The following is a 21,398-nucleotide window of genomic DNA, read 5'->3' on the forward strand; positions in this document are numbered from 1 at the left end:
CCCACAACGCCGGGGATCACGCCCTGAGCCGAAGGCAGACGCTTAACCGCTGTGCCACCCAGGCGCCCTCGGATATATAACCTTATACAGTGGTCCTGTTTTATGTTTTTAGATTATGCAAATGGTACTGTGCTACGGAAATTGTCTGTATGTGTATGTGTGTGTGTGTGTGTAATGTTTTAGCTTTATGTCTTTTTCATGCTATTGCATGTACCCCTAATTCATTGCTCTGAAATGTTGTTACAGTAAATGTATCCATCGTATTTTATTTATTTAGAGATGAACACATAAGACATTTACAACCAAAGGCTAGCACAATGTTGAGAAGAATTAGCTTCACGTATGTTTTTTTATGAACCCTTTGGAACGGGGTTCCAGGGTAACAGCGTACGTGCAGAGATAATGCTGCTGCCGCCGATTGTTCTCCAGATCAGCCATACCAGCTTTATCCACACGGCCCACATCCACACACGAGCCCATCCAAACCAACATTCGGTGTGATTCAAACCTCAATTATTTTCTAAAAGGTATATTCCTCTTTTTTTTTATTAAGTTCAATTAGCCAACATATAGCACATCATTAGTTTTTGATGTAGTGTTCAATCGTTCATTAGTTTTGTTCTAATAATAGTAAAATGATATCTCTGTTTATTATTGATGAAGTTGAATACCTATATAATTCTAGACGTTTTGCCTGGTTTTTAGGTTTTCCTGTGTTCTTGTTGATCTGTAGCAGTTCTTCCATATCCAAGATATTAATCCTTAACTGGTTTCAGTTGTTGGAAATATCTCCTTGTAATCTGCCATGTGTTTGCTAATATTGTCTCTATTTTCCTTCTTTAATGGACTTCTGATGTTTTATGTAATGAAATCCATTAATTCTTTTTTTCCTTACAATTTTTGGTTTGGAGGTCTGGAATATTCTCTCTTTCCTCCACCTTTACTCTAGGCCCCACCTTTACTCCTTCTTTTTCTTCATTTAGTTTTATAGTGTTTAAGATCTGGAAGCACTCTGGGTTTCACATTTATATATTAAATGAGAGAGATCCAACTTCACTTTGCTCCATTGAGTGGGCTTATATTCTTGACAGTTTCATGACTGGGTTGGTATGCCAGGCCTACCATCTATCACATCTGCTATAAACACATGGTTCTGTTTCAGAGCTTTTTATCCTAATCTCTCATTCAATTTTGAGTCAGTAGTACATTGGCCACATATACCTCCAATGGCTTTTTAGAAACTATATGGATATGAATATGAATGTATATATGAATACACGAACAAAGATTACTCTAGCTTCATAAAATGAGCTTAGAAAGGTTTGTTCTGTGTTCCTATTTCCTAGAAAACCTTTATTTATTTATTTACTTATTTATTTAACACAAGTGGGGGTAGGTGTTGAGGGAGAGGGAGATAATCCCAACCAGACTCTACACTGAACACAGAGCCCAGCCTGGGGCTCGATCTCATGACCCTGAAATCATGACCTGAGCCAAAACCAAGAGTCCAATGCTCAGCCAACTGAGCTACCAGGCACCCCTCCTGAAAAAAATTTTTAAGTTAATAAATAACTACTCCTTGGACGTTTGTAGAATTTATTGGTTAACCCCTTGCTGACCACTCTAATTGGTTTAACACTTCTTGAATGGCTCATGCTATTTGGTAAGAATTTGCTTTTTCATCTAAATTTTCAAATGTATTAGCAGAGAACAGCTTATAATATTTTTAATACTTTTCAAAATTTCTTTAGTGTCTTATTTAAATGTCTCAAATTGAATTTGAAATAGTTCTTTTATTATTGATTTCCAAATTGTATTGCACTGGGGCCAAAGAGCTTAGTCTACATGATTCTGTGTCTTTGAAATTTATGAAGCTTCATTTGTAGCCTATATGTGATAATTTTTGTTACCTATGAATTTAAAATATTTATTTTACATATGCATTATGCATATCTGTAATAAATTAATTGGGTTAGATTTTTTTATAAATTTATTATAATCTGATTCCTTGACTTGTTATTTTCTGAATTGAACATGAATGTTCAATTATCCAACTACAATTATTAGCTTATGTATTTGTTCTCCACCTTTGCAAGTTGTTGTTTCATACATTTCAAGTCCACAAACTTAGGTTCCTGTATAGTCATGTCTGTTATGTCTTGTTATGCTGTTTGTAAGCTTTGTTTCTATCTTTACTGATAAATTTTTTAAAAATATTCTCCAGTTTGAATATATTTAAAAAAAAAAAAACACTCAATGGGGCACTTGGGTGGCTCAGTCAGTTGAGCATCCGACTCTTGGTTTCAGATCGGGTCATGAGACCAGGACTGTGGGATCCAGCCCCACATGGGGCTCCCCACTCAGTGGGGATTCTGCTTCCCCTCTCTCTCTCCCTCTGCCCCTTCCCCTGTTTGTGCACACTCTATCTCTCTAAAACAAATAAATAAATCTTTTTAAAAAATAACACTCAAGCATCACCCTGCCGCCATTTTTCTCTTGAGATATCTGATACAAATTTGATTCTTACTCACAGAAGCTTTCTCAGATTCCTCTTTGTCATTTGATCTACCTAAATTTCACTATAATGTCAAGAATTCTTGGATTTTTGTGGCCCCTACAAATCCCATCAATATAAAATCATTAGTTTTTCCACATAATGTATTCAATTACTTACTATTTCCTCCATTTTCTCTATTTTGTCTTCTGGGCCTATTTTTAAATCAATTTTTCTCTTATTCTATTTATTAGCTTGTATTCTATATTTATTCCCAATGCTTTCTGGGAAAGGGATCTGCAGACTTCTTTGTGAAGTCTGTTCTTCACCCATATATCAGTTCTCCTCTTTCCACTATTACAATTTTCTTACTCAGTGTTTAATTTGATTCTTTTAAATGTAACTATTGGACATTTTTTTCTCATTATTAATATTACCCCTTCTATTTATGAGTATCATTTTAAATTCTCATTTTCAGTGAGTCATCAGATAGAGGTTAGTTTATTAACTTTCTTTTCAGGATCTGTGTTCCTTAGGTGTCATTATTTGCCCCATGATTCCATGATTTCTTGAGGCTTTCAACCATATTAGCAGTTGCTGTGTTCCCCAAGGAGAAAAAACAAAATCCTAGGCTTTATCATATACCATACTTTGAGTCTGGCACAGGCCTGGGAAAAGGATTGTATCCATATTGAGAAAAGGACACATCCCAAAGTGCAGATTTACTACCTGTTTACCATATCCACCATCTGCTGCCCTCCTCCTCAGGAGAGCTACTTGTCCCTCTTTCTTGACCTGTGCCTGTTGTATATTCACCTGGCCCTTGGAGGTATGTGCCATATGAGTGGGTGAAGAATTTCTCATGTGCCAGCTCTCCTACCCAAATTGATTGCAACTTACTTTCCACCAGCCATTCTCACAGGCTGCTCTGTTCATAACCCTCACTACCTCAGAATAGCACATGGATAGCGCTGTTTATTCCTGACCAACCATGTTGGGTCATGGGTCAAGCAACAGTCTATTCTTGGAAATGCTGGAGAGAAAAAGTCACAATAAGCAGAGTTTGCGGACACACTCTCTGAACATCTATCAGAATCTTTTTTACTCAAAGCTGTTCCTTCTCTCAATGAGACTCCATCACCTTCTTTCTCAAGATTTTACAGTAGATTCTCTCACCTCTCTTTTCATTTTTGCCCTTTGCATCAAGCGTATCAACTCTTATGTCAGTATGCCATATTCTCTGGAAGCACAACTCAGGAAAAGTATTTTCAAATCCATTTTACATAGGAGAAAACTGAAGTATGGAATTTAAATAATTTGTCCTCCATTACTGAGCCAGTAAACAACAGAGAGAAAGTGAGAATTGTTAGATTTGACTGCAAATCTCATGTTTTTCTCTGGAGTTTATATAAGATGCAAGATGTAGGAATCACTTATCAGAATATCATTTGCTCAATTTAAAAAAAACCATCTTGTTTTTACAAACTCTGGAACTAGAAAGTCACTTCAAAATTGCCCCGCAAAATCAAACACCTAGAAGATACTTTCAGCCCCAAGGGTTCATTTCTACTTGGTGGAGATGAGGAATGGCTGTTGAATAAGTTTAAGATAAATTTGAGTCCCATTTACAAAGACAACTCATGCGGAAATTGCATACGTAAACCCCATAAGTGGACACTGAGCTGTCCTCAGGTTAGAACCTCTCCAGTGACATGCACAGAGCCAAAGAAAATCAGACATTGCTCTCCACCACCAGCAGAACACTGGCTCTCCTTTCAGGTGTTTTTCAATACAATGCCCCGAACAGCAGCTCTTGAAACAATACATAACATTTTTTTTTAAGATTTTTATTTATTTATTTGACAGAGATAGAGACAGCCAGCGAGAGAGGGAACACAAGCAGGGGGAGTGGGAGAGGAAGAAGCAGGCTCATAGCAGAAGAGCCTGATGTGGGGCTCGATCCCGCAACGCCGGGATCATGCCCTGAGCCGAAGGCAGACGCTTAACCGCTGTGCCACCCAGGCGCCCCAATACATAACATTTAATTTTTAGTCACCACGTAGTTGTTTGTCATAGGAGTAGACATACCAGAGCCAAGTACTCAAATAAAATCTAGTCAAATGGAAAATACCACCTGGATTGTCATTTCCTTGAATTTTTTGGCAACCTTGAAAAAACTTCCTGGGGTGTTTGCTAAATTATGTGGGGTTTGTCTTTTTATTACTGTGCATCTTAATTTGGGGAGAAAAAATATTTATTTGAAGACAAGGGGAATTAGTTTGAGTAAGTCTTGTGATTCAAGTGGAAGTAAGCTTTCTCTTTTTAGGGTCTTTGGATGCCAAAATAGAGACTTTTCCCTGGTTGTCTGTAGAACAGTCAGACAGTCAGCAAAGCCCCAAGCCCACAGCCCCATCATTTCTCCATCCCGGAAAACTCATCCTGCATGACCAACACTCTACAGCTTTTGCCAAATCGTGTCACCAATCTGATAGAATAGAGTCAAAAATAGAGCTTATAGCTCTATCCTGAATACAGGATTCAAAGCAGATATGACCAATCTATTTACTTTCTTATCTGGGTGAAAATACTGCTATAAAAAGAAGAGGATGAAAATGCTCCATGGAGCATTCTGTGTGCAAAATATTTTGCCAATCAACTTACATTTATAACTCAGCCAGGTTGGTACAAGTCTATGATGCTATTATCAGAAATTAGCTTCCCCCTCAAAATGTCCCCACCTTTTTCTGAGACTGCTGAAGGGAACAGTCGCACAGTGCTCAGGAAGAAAGTCCTCCAGGATCCCACCCCAGCCTGTGGGCACTGCCGCCATCACACAACCTCTAGCTGATGAATCTAGCAATGCTCTGCTGGACAGAATCCCTCCAGTGAGAAAGAACCACACTGTCACTGCTAGTCTGGAAATTGGAGATGGGACATCCTTTTCTTCCATATCACATTTTACCCTAACCATAAGTATGACTTTTACCTTCTTCCCCACAGATAACTGGCATCAGGAAATAACTCTTTATGAAAATTGTCAGAACTCTCATGAATCATCTTCCACTCAGAGACTAACTTTTTTCATTTTCAAGAGACAGACACCCATGGTGTCTTTTGGGGAACGCTTCCTCATTCCAGACTGCTTCCACAGGTCACAGGAACCTTCACCCCAACACTTCCATATTTCAGAACCTTGATATAATAAGAGGATGAGAGGTTAAAATAAAATAAGAAGAATTCACCACTTATTCAACATCTATATACTATATTAGGCATGATTCCAGAGAGAAATAGTTCAATCTTTTTAACACCTGAGAAATGGATATTATTATCTCCCTTTTAACAAATGTGAAATGATAGCTCAAGGAAGTTAATAGCTTGCCCAAGGTCACATAAGACTCAAGTATGGTCAACTCCACAGTCAAAGCCTTCAAATACATCACCCTGCTTTCCTAGAGATTATAGAGACCACAGGGTACTACTGAAGAAGGAAACTTGCAAATATATCTTTTGGATAGTCATTTAATAAAAATAAACATCCTTCATGAGCTTATCTTCCTTTTATTACATGTTGGTCTGGATTCCCATTATCTAGTAAAAAAAATGTCTAAAAATACTTTGAAAAGTTTATAACCCTATTAAAAGGCAAGGTATTATTATTAATAATTTTTAAGGTTTAATGGTCCCTTGCATAAAGAATATTTTTATTATTTATTTTATTGAATATTATTAAAGAATTATTTATACCATGATCTCAAATCTACATTGTTAGTAGAACAAAATAATATGGATTTTCTGATTACTTTGCACATATTATGAGGAGAGCTATGAACTATGCACACTCTAGAGCTGATTGCTTCGAGATCCTTTATGCAAAATATTCAAGGACTATGTACATGATTTATACAGAGTTAAGTCTGTAGAAACCTCTTGCTATTGATAAAATGGAGCAGTAACCTGGCTTTGTTTCAAGAATGCTACATATTAATCTACAGTGTGAATATATAGTGAGTTAATGCTTATGAATGCATGTATAAAACATTAAAATTATTATTATTATTACTAATAAATTACGCTAGTGATTTAAGTGGGACACAGTTAAAATAATCCCAGCTACCATTTATTAATAGCATTGTATGTGCCAAGAGGTATATTAGATGTTTTATCTGCATCATCTCACTGTATCTCCTTCGCTGGGTAACTCTCAGAGATTGGATGTGGAGGCTTAGAGAAGTTAAGTAATGTCCTCAGAGACACACATCTAGAAGTCGTGAAGTGCAGAGAATTTGAATCCAGGCTCATCCACATCTGAAATTCCTTCCACTTGGCTGGCAGCCTCAGAGTTCCTCTGCTGAAGACCGAACCGAGACCGATAATGCTCACTCCACCCACAGCATTGCCATTTATGATTTTTTGACCTTCTTGGCATTCCTTTGTTCCCTCGGGGAAACTATGCAAAGTGAAGCCTCCACTCCTAGACTTACAGGTATTGTTTCCTTTCATCCGCATCTCCCTCTTATGAACCTTGACAATAACCCGATGAGTATAAGCCTGTGCCTAGGGTTATACAAGTCAGTGAAAGGTACAGGATAATTTGGGCATGTTAAACTGAAATCACTCTGTTAGAGTTTCTCAGAGATTATCTGGTCTAATGGATAACTTACTAGAATCGCCTGGCCAAAGGCACGGCCCCAAAAATAGAATAAAATTGTAAGTCATATGTCAGACTGTGGGCTGTCAGAGCCAAAAGGGATCTTAAGAAATTGCTTTACAATTTGTTTTTAGAAGTGAAGACCTTGAGTGCATTTGAGGTGAATGGATGGCCCCCAGTAATTCAGCACAGAAACAGAGTTGGAAATAGATCTTTTAGACTTTCAGACTTACATTCTTCATTCCACTGAATTTTTATATCTGTACATATTTAAAAACACAGGAGGGGTACCTAGGCGGCTCATTTGGTTAAGTGTCCGACTAGATTTTGGCTCAGGTCAAGATCACAACATCCTGAGATGGAGATTTTGCATGGAGCTCTACGCTCAGTAGGGAGTCTGCTTGGGATTCTCTCTCTTCCTCTCCCTCTGCCCCTCTCCCTCCCACATGCACACGTGGATGCACTCTCTCTCTCTCAAATAAATAAATAAACCTTTTAAAAAAACCAGAAAAGTGTAAGGAAAATATAAAAATACGTATGTATCCACCATCCAAAATGCCCCCAACTCCCTATCCCAAGCCACACTTCACCCCAGACATAGTTGCTATCATGAATGTAGGTGTGTGTTTAGTACATTTTATATTTTTCGTACGTATGCATATGTCAATGAACTACTTGAAATGACTTGTGATTCTCGTTTACACTAATGGCATCAGACAGTGCATTATGTTGCATTCCATGATTTATTTGCTCAAAACTGTATTTTAGTAACTTGTGTTTATACACAGTGACATGTTTTTATCTATTTCAACTACTCTGTGCTACCACATGGTACAAATATATCAGTTTATTTAGTCATTGCCTAACTGCTGGAAATTTGTTGTATCCTCCCTGCCTTTTTTGTTGTTGTCTCAAACCATGCTGCTTATGTACCTATGTATCTCAAAGCATATACCATTTTGTTTGCTTCTTTCTATCATTTATAAAAAATGTCAAGATTTGGCATACAGTCTTCTGCTTCTTGCTAATGTTTCTATGAGTGAGCCACACTGACTGACAAATCTCTGTTTTGTTCATTTTTACTCCCATTACATTAATACCCACAAATTTTTTATCCATTATTATTGATGGACATTCAAGCTGTTTCCCACTTTTTCCTATTATGAGCAGTGGTGCTGCCAACATTTATACATATGTCGTGCTGCATATCTGAGTAAGTTTCTCCAGGGGGTGGACTGATGGGATGCATGAAATGTGCATGTTCAACTTTGGAAGACTAAGAAGTTAAAATACTGTATGAGTCTCCCTATGCCACATGCTCAGCAGCATGCTCCTTTTCCTCATGTTAAGTAAAAATAAGATGAGTCATAAAAATATGAAAATTCCCATTCTTCAGGATTCTTAAATTCTGCCTGTTTAATGGACATAAAAATGCTTCTCCTGGGTCTTAATTTGCATTACCTGGATCATTAAAGAGACTGTGTAGCTTTATCTGTATTTATTTATCATTCATGTTTCTGTGAAATGCCATGTATTTGGTTCAGATTTCTTCTTATGGTAGTTACCATATATTTTACACATATATTTGTCTCTAACTTTTTCTTATTATGCCTAAATTCATGAAATACTGATTATTCTCCTAAATGAAGTAGGAGCATATAGATTTTAAATACCATTATAATATCTTGCTATTTCCCCATAAAACCTTCTTTTGTTATTTTTGCCTCACATTTTATTTTTTTTTAATTTTCCTAAATAACTATATTTATTTTGAGGGGTTTTTTTTTCACCACTTTTAGTAAATTATAGCACATTCCTTGTTCTTCCTTTCCCCTCCCCCTTACATTCCACTTGTGTTTGGATTCACTTAGAATCACAATGAACTGTTTGTGTGTTCATTTTCAGGAGGCTGAGATTTGTCAATATTTGAAAATATCTTTATTTTGCTTGAGCTACTGATGGGTATCTACTGGTAGGGAGAGGTGATATTTTAATATTTCCATGCAGCGTGTCCCAGGTAATGCTAATTGAGAATGTACAGCAGCTACGGCACTTGAGACTCATGCTGCTGTGCCGGGGGAGCTCTCTCAACTCCTTTGTGCTGGGGAGATCCAGTGTGTCCTAATGGAAGAGCTGGCACATCAAAAAGGCAGTGGTGAGGATAATCTGAGGCCCAGGCCGAAGCCTAGGAAAGATCTGACAACCGGTATTGCCACACCAGCACAGACCAAAAGAATGCTTCCCATGAAACTTATCTTGAGCTAGTTCTTTCCCATTGGTGAAAACTTTGTTTTTGTCTTTAATGTTTTTGTAAATCTTTAATGTCCATCGGTTTTTCTGTGATGTGTCTAAGTAAGGGATGTTTTTTTTTTTTAATTTTGTCTACTACTCAGAGTGTATTTTCCATCTGTAGGTATTTGTCTTTCAATTCTAGAAAATACTCAGTCACTATCATTTTAAATCTTGCCTCTCTGCTATTCCATCTTTTCCTTCTGAAACTTATATCTGGGTGTATGCTCATTGCCATTGTCCATCTTCCCAATTTGCTCTTTTTGTCCAGCCAAGAGCTTAATCCCATCAATTGACTTTTTTCCAATTTCAAGAACATTTTTTATTGTCAGAATTTCCAATTAGATCTTGTTTTTCTCTATTTTGATTTCTTATTTATATTTGTAGATTTTATTCTTTTCTACTATTTGAAGATGTCATAAATATCTATTTTAAAGTCATTTTGAAATTGCTCTATCACTTTTAATTATCTTCTTCATTATGTAGATAGTGGCTCTGCTTCTCCATGTAAAAATTCTAATTGGTGCAGAAGAGCAGGTGCCAAAGTTGAAAAAAAAAAAGGAAAGAATAAATATCCACAAATTAACTTTCATCTGAGAACTGAGAAAGATAAACACCATTTGATTTTATGTATGGAATGTACAGGTTCTAGTCTACATGATCCATCTGTAAATATACACTCCAGGCAATATGACGCCTACCCCTATCTTCCAGGTGACAAGTGATGGTATCATGACGTGATCTCTCACCCGCACCACAGCATTACCCTCCTAACTCTTGTACTCCCTCCCCTGATTAATTCTCCACATAGCCAGATTGGCTTTTAAAAACTTAAAATCGGGTCATATCAACCCTTTTCCCAAACCAATGGCTTTACAAAAATAAAATAACAATAACAATAAAAAAATACCTACAATGCTTTCTATCTGTACTTGGTGGTTTTGAAACTTTCAATATCAGTTGAATTACCTGAGAATCACCTGAAAGTCTTGTTAAGATGCAGATTCTGACTCTGCAGGTCTGAGGTGGGACCTGAAACTCTGCATATTTTACAAGCTTTCAGGTGATGTTTGATCTTGCCAGTCATGCTGGATTGCAATTTTATATAACCTAGACTTAGCCTTCCTCTCCTACCCAATTTCGTATCCTTCTACCCTTACTCAGGCTGTCTGCATTGGTCTCAGAGGAGACCAAGATTATTACAGCCTTGGACTTGGACTTGGGATCAATTTCTGGTCTACTCCTTCACTTCCTTCTGGTTCCTGCTCTGATATGACCTCCTCCCAGGGACCTCCTCTGAATAGCTCACCTACTACACCCCCGACTTTTCACAACATCGTTCTTTACTGTATCTTCCTTTCTCTTCATAGTGAGACAGAGAAGCTGAAGGGACCCCATGAGAGAAAAAGCTGGTTTTTTCCTTTCTTCTTTTTGGACTTTATTCTTGTTTATTCTTGCTAGGACTTACACTCCCACTCCACTCTCCACATGCCCTGTAATGCAAATCACTTATGTCCTCCTTGTAAGGGACAAGGAGTTAATGGTTCTCTAGAATAAATAACATATATGGAAGGGCCAGGTGAGGATGACCAGAGGAAGCTCTCATATGTATGTTCCAGACCACTGGCACCAGACACCTTCAAGCCAAGGCCCTCTGGTTCTAAGGAATAACACCTAGGACCTTGTCTTTGTTCTAACAGGTTCCTGGATGTGAGAGGATATGGACACTAGACCACCATCCTCATTAAAATCCCCCAGACCCCAAAGAAAGATGAGACTCCCTCTTTTCTTTTCCAAGTCTCCCAGATTCTCCATCTGTATCTCTCTCTCTCTCTCTCTCTCTCTCTCTCTCTCTACATATATGTGTGTGTGTGTGTGTGTGTGTGTGTGTGTGTGTGTATATATATATATATATACATATATATATATATCTTCAATAAACTCTGCTTTCACCTCCTGCTGGCTCCTTAATATGCACAGGCTCTTACAGGCTCTTCAACGGTTTGAAGCCGAAGAGGAATCCAGCATTAGGAAGATTTTCCGTTGCTGGCTTTGAAGAGAGAAAGCATCACATGGCAAGAGGTGGTTCATATACACAGTAAAAATTAAGAAACATGTGTCTATAGAATATATGTGATATTAGAATCAAGGGATGAGGGATGTCCTGGAAGTCTGTCTGGCCTTGCTGTGATGACTGAAAGAAAAACAATGCCAGGGCGCCTGGGTAGCAGTCGTTAAGCGTCTGCCTTCAGCTCCGGGCGTGATCCCGGCGTTCTGGGATCAAGCCCCACATCAGGCTCCTCCACTGGGAGCCTGCTTCTTCCTCTCCCACTCCCCCTGCTTGTGTTCCCTCTCTCGCTGGCTGTCTCTCTGTCAAATGAATAAATAAAATCTTTAAAAAAAAAAAAAAAGAAAAAGAAACACAATGCCATGTTAGCCATTAAGTCTGGGGAAAGATGGGGTTGTAAAACATGAGGGAGAGTGGCTCTAACTATACACGTGATTGTTTTCTTTAAAACATAAATAAATATATAAAGGAAAGGCTGCATAAGAAAATTTGTGAAAAAAATAAATAAAGCATTCATCAATTCTAGGTAGCAGGTGCATGTCACACATATTTCATTACTTAAAAATTAAAGCACAACATTTTTTTTATTTTAAAGATTTATTTATTTCTTTGGTGGGGCAGAGGGAGGGAATCTAAACAGACTCCTCACTGAGCTCAGAGCCCAATGCAGGGCTCGATTTCGTGATCCATGAGATCATGACCTGAGCCAAAATCAAGAATCAAGAGTCAGATGTTTAACCAACTGAGCCAGCCAGGTGCCCCAGCACAACTTAATTTTAAACAAAAACTGTTATATACAAAAAAAAAATTATGAAACTTGTAAACCTAGCTTCACCAACTGGGATCAAAAGAACCTTCTTGACTTCCTTATTCCAGAGTATAGCAACTCCAAATCCCTGCTATGAGAACTGAATGTCTATCTACTGTTACATCAACTTCCAATAGAATCCAAATTTATTTTTTTAAGATTTTATTTATTTATTTGACAGAGAGAAAAAGTGCATGTGTGCACACAAGCAGGTGGAGCAGCGGGCAGAGGGAGAGGGAGAAGCAGACTCCCCACTGAGCTGAGCAAGAAGCCTTATGTGAGAATCGATCCCAGGACCCCAGGATCATTACCTGAGCCACAGGCAGAGGTTTAACTGGCTGAGCCACCCAGGTGTCCCAGTAGAATCAAAATTTAGATGAGCACCTTTGAGATCAGAGGAAGCCACAGCCATTTCTCAGTGCTGCTATTATTGCTACTGATGTCCTAATATTCTAGTAGGGGAGACACACAGGCAGACAATTGGACAACAGAAGTTATTCGAAGGAAATAAAACAGTAAAAGCTACCTTTACTGTGGTGGTCAGGAAACATCTTATGAAGATATGTTGCTTGAGTTGAGAACAATGAGAAGGATACTTTCAATGTTTCAGAGAAAGTAGAAAGAAAGAAAACCAAATGCAACCACTCCAGTGGGGGAGAAGCTGAATGTGTTCAAGTTTTGGAAAATTCTAGTGATTTCACTCACCTTTCCCCATCACCTCTCTGGATCAGCATAGCATGGTCAGGAGGAAATGGCTTAATTCTCAATTCCTTCCCTCTGGGTGAAAGGAGCAGAGTAGAATTTGTTAGTATGATCCAGTCTGCCTGAGTTCTGCCAGGGGGCTGAATTCTGTCTCACCTGACTTGGAGATCAGACAGGAACAGTGGCATAGCTGGTGGAAACCACAGAAGGCAGTGGTAGGTATCATGATGTGTAGAAACTGCAGGAAGACTATAACCCCATAGATATATGAAGGCAAGAAACTGGCACAGAAATATATTAGAACACCGAAGACCCTGAAAGCCTGAGGTGAGACTCTTTGAGAAATTAAGACATTTAAAAGAAGGCATATAGACGGTTGGGGGGGAAGCAAACTTCCAGTTATAAAATGAATAAATCCTGGGGATGTAATGTACAGCATGGTGACTATAGTTAACAATACTGTATTGCATATTTGAAAATTACTAAAAAAGCAGATCTTAAAAGGTCTCTTCCCAAGAAAAAAAATGTAACTATGTATGATGACAGATGTTATCTAGACTAATCATGGTGATCATTTTGCAATATATACATGTCAAATCTTTATGTTGTATTCCCGCAAATAATATAATGCAATAAGTCAATTGTACCTCAATTTAAAAATCAAAACAAAACAAAGACACTCTTGCTCTTCACATTGACTTTTTTGTGTGTTCTGAAGCAGAAGCCATCAGTGAAGAAGCACATGCATGAGACTTAGTAAAAAAAGATTTTAAAATGGCTGTCTCAAACTTGCTAAAATTCAAGAACACAAAGAATGAAAAGAAATCAGGAAAAATGTCATATCAATAAAAAAAAACAGTACCAACAAGGAGATATAAATTATTAAAAGAATTGGAGTCTAGAAAATGCAATAACTGCATTGAAAAATTCACTAACACAGCTCAACAACATAATTGGACAGACAGAAGAAAGAATCAACAAATTTGAAGGCAGATCATTTGAAATCATCAAGTCCAAGAAGCAAAAAGACAAAAAGAATTATGGAAAGTGAACAGAGCCTAGGAGACTTGCAGGACACACTCAAGCAAACCAGAATACATGGGACGGGCATTTTAGAAGAAGAAAAAATAGGGTCAGAGAAATTATTTAAAGAAATAAAGGCTGAAAACTTCCCAAATTTGAGGACCTTCATAGATACACAAATCCAAGAACCTCAACACCTTCAACTTAGGTAAACCCGGAAACCCACACTAATATACATTGTAATCAAACTGTTGAAAGTCAAAGATAAATTGAAAAATTTGAAAGCTAGATAAAAAGAGACTGCAATTGCATTATAACTTGACTTAAGGATGACCTCATCCAAAGTAGTAAGGGAAAATCCTACCAATGGGCAGAGCTTTAAACAGTGTAGTGAGTCATATGCCCAGTGTGGAAGGAGGAATACCCTGAGGGGCGCCAAGGTGGCTCAGTAATATAAGAAGCTGACTCTTGATTTTGGCTCAGGTCATGATCTCAGGGTCCTGGAATTGAGCCCCGCACAGGGCTCTGCACTCAGCAGGAAATCTGCTTCTCTCCTTCTGGTTTTGCCCCTCATCCTGCTCATTTGTCTCTCTCTCTTTCCCTTGCTCTCTCACATAAATAAATCTTGGGGCACCTGGGTGGCTCAGTCAGTTAAGCATCTGCCTTTGGCTCAGGTCATGATCCCAGGGTCCTGGGATAGAGCCTGGTGTTGGGCTTCCTGCTCAGTGGAAAGTCTGCTTCACCCTCTTCCTCCACCCCTCCCCACTGGTCACGCTCTCTCTATCTCTCAAATAAATAAATAAATAAATAAATAAAATCTTTTTTAAAAAATCTAAAAAAAAAAAAAAAAACCTGAGATTAAAATATATATGAATTCATGAGCAGTGGCCAAGGGACTGGTCAACTGGCCAAGGGCCTGAATAGAGAACAATCAGAAGATTAAGGACAAGATGGTCTGAGGTGGAGACATAGGAGTGAGCACAAAGTATGAAGAACACTGCATCACACATTAACGCCCAGCAGAGAGCAACCGCCACAGAAAAGGCACTAAACAGCAAGCTGACAAAATATCTCACCCAGTTGACCTCAGCCAGCCTCTGACACTGGGCATTCAGTACTGATATGATGGCAACAAAAGTAAAACACCTATTTTGGTAGAGATGGAGGTTATGCATGGACTCCTAACTATGGGTAATCTAGCTTCCTTCTACCTTGTTCTCAAGTATAATTTCTTCCTCTAGTGATTAACACAGGAATGTCCACTTCCTTCTGGTTTTCCACCCTATCCCAGAGCAAAGTGACCCAGTCTTGTGAACCATTCCAAAACAGATGACTATCCAAGTTCACATTGTGTTTCTCTAAATAAGGCATCTTACATGTGGGTAAAGAAAATGTCATTGGGATTCAGGAAATGATACTTTTTGCTAGAGGAAGCATAACTGAGGGAACTAGCAATTTAATTGGATAGTCAAGAACTTGCAGGCATATTGTTTAAATTGGCATTCGGATTTCATCATTCAAAATCTGTACCCTGGCTCTGAGTTAAAGCATGACCAATGAATATGTGTTAAAGCACTTCTAAGACCATGATTATAACTGTTTTCAAAACATTCAGATCTTGACAAAGTGTCTCCAGAGCTCTTCCACTTCAAGCAAAAGAAGTAATCAATTTCTTGACATAAACAAGTGACCAGCATATACTCAGTGACACTTTCTGACTTCCCAAAAATTAATGACTCAGCACTTAGTTCCCAGTCTGACTATTTCTACTTTGAGTTGCTAATTTCTTCAACTATTTAAAGTCACGCTTCCAGGTGTCAAAGGAGTTAGGTGTTCCTTTTCCTTCTTAAAAACCTTGTGTGTTCAAGTGATGACTGTCTACATGACCATGGAATATTTTAATACCATTACACTCTTAAGAGTAGAGAAGGTGATTATATTTGAGAATGTCTGCATGTATTAGGAGTTTATCTGGACCTGGCCATTTTCAGTAAATCAATCAGTATCCTTTCTCAATGTCTTCACATGTTAATATTTCTCCAGTCCTCTGTGGAAATTTTCACTTCATGGTATGTTGTCAGAAGAGAAAGACTCTCCCTTCGATGTGCATCAATACTGATTGTCCTTTGGGAAAATTCAATTCAATAAATAAACTTTCCTGTCACAGTCAAAGCCGTGACAGGAAGTAAGTAATGGTTTGGAAGCTTATTAGCCCAAATGGGATTCCTGAGTAAAAGGGGAACCAGCTTCAATACAGGCTTCCTGAAATTCATAGGCAGAAGTAGACTCATAATTGGTTTTCCTATTTCCACCTGCCAACTGGACATCATTGGATGACTTACAAGTGCTTATCTGACGCTATAAAAATTCAGTCATCATCACATCTGCCCTCCCCCTGCTTCTAATATCCAAATAGCCATCAAACCTCACCATATGATACCACTTTCATTTTTAAATTCTCCTCCCACCCCCACTTTCCATCCACACTGCCTCTGTCTTATTAGTCTCTGTTTTTCTTTAGCAGCCTCATTTGTCTTTGTGTCTCTGGCCCCTGTTCCTTTGAGAACTTCCTCTGCCCAGCTGACAGGATTCTGTTTCCAAAACAGTAATTGTTGTATCATTCCCAGTCTGGAAATGCTTAGATGGCTTCCAATCACCCGTAACAACAAGGAACAGTCAAAAGAGCTCTTGGCAACAAGGCCTCATACTGATTTACAGCCTCCGTTCTGCTGGTTCCCACAAGACAGTCTCTGCTTGAGCAGGACGAGATGATTTTAGTGACCCAGATGTGTCTTATCTTTCCTGCCTCCATTTCTTTACATGTAGTGGTGTGCAGCTCTCTTCCACTCTCCCCATACACCTCATCTTTTGAAAACCCTCCAGACTGGGAGATCTTCCCTAATACCCACAAAGAGATCCTTTCTTCTGTACTACAGTGGCCATTGCACTTATTATGAGAGGGCTCACCACAATTCATTGGGAGAGAATGAAACTTTCCGTGTGAACTGATAGCACTTTCCTGTGTGAACTGATGGCAGCTAGGATAGTATGCAATATCTAGCTCTTGCTCCATAAATCCTTTTTGAATTAATGAATAGATGAATAAAAGAATGATTGTCACTGACCTCCCTTTCCTCTCTCTTCCCCTCCCCCAACTCTAATGCAGAAACAAGATGGATGAAATCTTCAGTGGTATCTCTCTAGGGTCTTTATCCCTTTGTTCCAAGATGAAATGCTAACTTCCCTGAGTCAGAGGCCAGAGCTGACCTTTCATCTGGTCTCCAAATCACTTTGCCAACACTCATGGCCACCTGAATTGACCTGTTTATCTCACTAATAAAAAATCCTTCCATAACACTTTTCATTTTACAAAATATTGAATAATTAATTTGCCAAATAAAAATTACACTACCAAGAATTGTAAGCATTTAAAATTCTTTCATAGGGATGCCTGGGTAGCTCAGTTGGTTAAGCGTCTGCCTTCGACTCAGGTCATGACCCCAGGGTCCTGGGGCTCCTTGTTCAGTGGGAAGCCTGCTTCTCCCTCTGCCTGCTGTTCCCCCTGCTTATTCTCTCTCTCTGAAAAATAAATAAATAAAATCTTTTTTAAAAATTAAAAAATTAAATTCTTAAGTACTTGTTTCAAAATTTTAAAATTAAAAAAAATAATCATTTTTAGTAAATTCTAATTTAGTGCCATACCCTGGGTTATTCTCTCCTACTCCCTTCCTGTTTCTCAGTCCTTGTCAGAAGCAACCTCTATCTTGAATCCAACCCATTTTTATAGTTTTACACACACGCACGAATTTTCAAAAAGGATGCACTGCATTGGTTTAGAAAACTAGCATACTGAGTATGTGTATGTGTTTTTTTAATTTATATAAATGTGATCACTTGAACATATTATGCTGCATTCAAAATAACCAATTATCTGATACATAGAATACTATGTATTTAATATTATATTATATTTAATTTGTCTTTTTGAAGAATGTTTAGGCCATATATTTTTTTCTGTTTACAAGTATTGCTGCAATAACTATTCATGCACCTGTACCAGAATTTATAATTATACACACTCTTTGTGTGTGTGTGTGTATTCTTTACATATATGTAATCTTTATATATATATATAGGTACTTTGCATATATATTCTTTCTTTGCTGGGTTATATTTTATTTTAATAGATATTAAAATTTAGTCTTCAAATTTTATACTAATTTACATTCCCAGCAAAAATTCTAAATATTATATACATTCTAAATTGATTTTCCTAATTGACTATATTTCCTGTTATTTTGCTTATGGTATCTTTTTGTGATTGTTTTTGTTGTTATAAAATGCTAATTTTTTATGAAGTCAGATTACATAATCTTTCTTCCTTTGACCTTTTGTTTTTACTTTCTTCTTGAAAAATATATTCCTTACCTGATACCATAAATATACTCTTTTATTCCTTCCAATAATTTTGATGATTCATCTTCCATATTTTAATAGCTTTTAAATCCATCTTTATTTGTTTATTTATTTATTTTTTTTGCTTGTAGCATGGGTTGGGTAAATATTTTTATTTAGAATTATATTATATCTATCACATGCCATATACGTTTTGGGGAGATGTCCTCAAATCCTTGAATTCTTATTACAACAGATATACAAAAAAAAACACAAAAAACAAAAAGACAAAAACACATTTACTTTACATAAATTTTTAGCTGGCATGTGTTAATTGACATAGAACATGTGTTCCAAAAGATACATATTAACTGTACAGATAATAAATTTTTACCACCACTCTGGTCAAGAAACAGAACAGTAGAGTAATTCAGAAGTCTTACTCAAATCTTCTGTAAGTGATTATCCTTAGAGGTAAATATTTCTTGACTTGTAACACTAAATATACCTATAAACATAATTCATATAAATGAGCTAAACCCAACTATTAAAAAGAAGATTTTCAGATTGTAAAAATAAAAAAACAAAACCAAATCAAAATTAATTAGCTACATGTTCATGAATTAAATATACCAAAAATAATAAATTATTTCTGTGTAAGGTTATTAAAAAGAAAAAAGCAGGTGTATTCTAATCAAAATGAAGCTGATATAATAATGTTAATGTAAAAAATAGAAATTAAGAAAACAAGTGATTATACCAAAATTTATTTACCCATCCTAGTGCTGATAAACATTTGGGTTGTTTCCACTTTGGACTCATGTAAACATTGTGGCTATGAGTATAGATAGATAGGTCTGTCTATCTATCTATCTATCATCTATCTATCTATCTTTTCATGAATATGTACATGCCATTCTTTTGGGTGTATGCTTGGCAATGGAACTGCTGGTCATACAGTATGCAAGCATTTAACTTTAGTGGATACTGTAAAACAGATTTCTAAGGGACTGTACCAATTTACACTCCCACTAGCAATATGAGAGAATTTTGGTACTAAAGAATTATCTTTGTTTTGCTTTTGTTTTCAATTATAGTCATTCTGATACATAAGTAACAGCATCAGTGTGTAGTCTAATTTTTATTTCTACAACAACTAAGCATGTAAAGCACATTTTCATATTTGCTAACAATTTTGATAGCCTTTTTGTAAAGTGACTTTTAAGTCTTTCCCTCAATTTTAAAACCGTATTATCTGCCTTTTTTTTTAGTGACTGCTAGAAATCCAGGTCTTTCTGCAGCAGGTTGATTCTCATACCCCTAAGAGTATGTTTGGATGAGGACGCAGTCTTAAGTTTACTATAACCGAATCTACCAATCATTTCCTTCATAGTCAGGGCTTTTCATGCTCTGTTTAAGAAAACTTTGTCTACTGGAAGATGATAAAAATATTCTCATATGTAATCTTCAATAAACTTTATTGTTTTGCCATTAATATTAGATCTACAATCTACCTCAAATTAATTTCCATGCATGGTGTAAAATAGAGGTTAGGATAATTTTTTTCTACATATTTTATTGATACAGCAGTATTTATTAGACAAATCTATTACTTTTACCTTCATTGTTCTATTTGCATATTTGTGCATGACTACCACACTACCTTCCTTACTATATAATATTATCATAAATCATGGCATCTACAAATGTAATTTGCCTAACTTATTATTTTTCCAGATTAATTTCACTATCCTTGGTCTTCTTTACTTCCATTATACATTTTAGAATCAATGTGAAATTTTTCACCAAAAAAAATCAGCTCAGATCTTGGTTGAAATTGTAATAAATCAATGGGCTGACTTCTAGGGAGCCCTATTTTATTTCATGAAGCCTTTAATCCCTTAATATGAAATGCCATTCCTTTTATTTAGATGTTCTATATTTTCTCTTCATAATATTTTATACTTCCTTGTGTCAATGTCTTTAAATCTTTTCTAGATTTATTTCTAGAGTTTCTTTATGGTACTATAAATGATAACCATTTTTGAAATTTTATCTTTTAATTATTTGTGGCAATATACCTATTAAAAAAGTATTTATCTTATTGAGCATAAATCCAGTGATCTTACTAAATTTTCTCAGTAATTTTAATAATTTATCTCTAGACATTTTTGGATTTTCTAAGCACACAATCCCATCATAAAAGGGTGCTAAGTTACATCAAATGTACTTTCTGTAACTGTTAATGATCAAATGAACTGCTCATTTATTTTGCTATTATAGTGAATTACATTGTTTGATTTTCAAATATTAAGCCAACTTTGTATTCCTGGAATAAAACTCATTTTTTTTATGATGTATTATCCTATCTCTGTACTTAAACCACTAATTTGCATCTATGTTTATGAGAAAAATTAGCTAGTAATTTTTCTTTCCTGTAATATCTTGATAGATTTTAGTTTCAAGTTTATTCTGGTCTTTCAAAAGGACTTGGGCAATTTTCTCACATTAATTGTGAATTAAATTTATTTCATAAATCTAGGACTATTCAGAGTTTCTATTTCTTCTTTGGTGTTTTATTAAGTTGCATTTTCCTAGAATTTCAGTCATTTCATCTATTTATTCAAACTGATTTACATAGAGTTGTCTATGATATCCTCATATTAACTTTTCATGTAGTGCATTCTGTTATGGGTGATTTATGCATTATACATATCTTTTCTTCATTAGTCTTGCTAGTAGTTTATCAAATTTATTAGTCTTTACAAATGATGAACACTTTATTTTGTTGATTTTCTCAATTGTGCATTTACTTTGTCTTTTTATAGTTTTCTACCCTCTCTTTTCTTTAAAATTAATTTGATGCTTTTTTACTAAGCAATTAATATGTCTCCTCTCCCTTACTTTATTATAAAAGAAATGTAGCTACTGTTTCTCTTTTCTTTTTATAGTCTTTTTTTTTTTTTTT

This window comes from Ailuropoda melanoleuca, chromosome 2, assembly GCF_002007445.2.
Source record: "Ailuropoda melanoleuca isolate Jingjing chromosome 2, ASM200744v2, whole genome shotgun sequence".
Taxonomy (NCBI): Eukaryota; Metazoa; Chordata; class Mammalia; order Carnivora; family Ursidae; genus Ailuropoda; species Ailuropoda melanoleuca.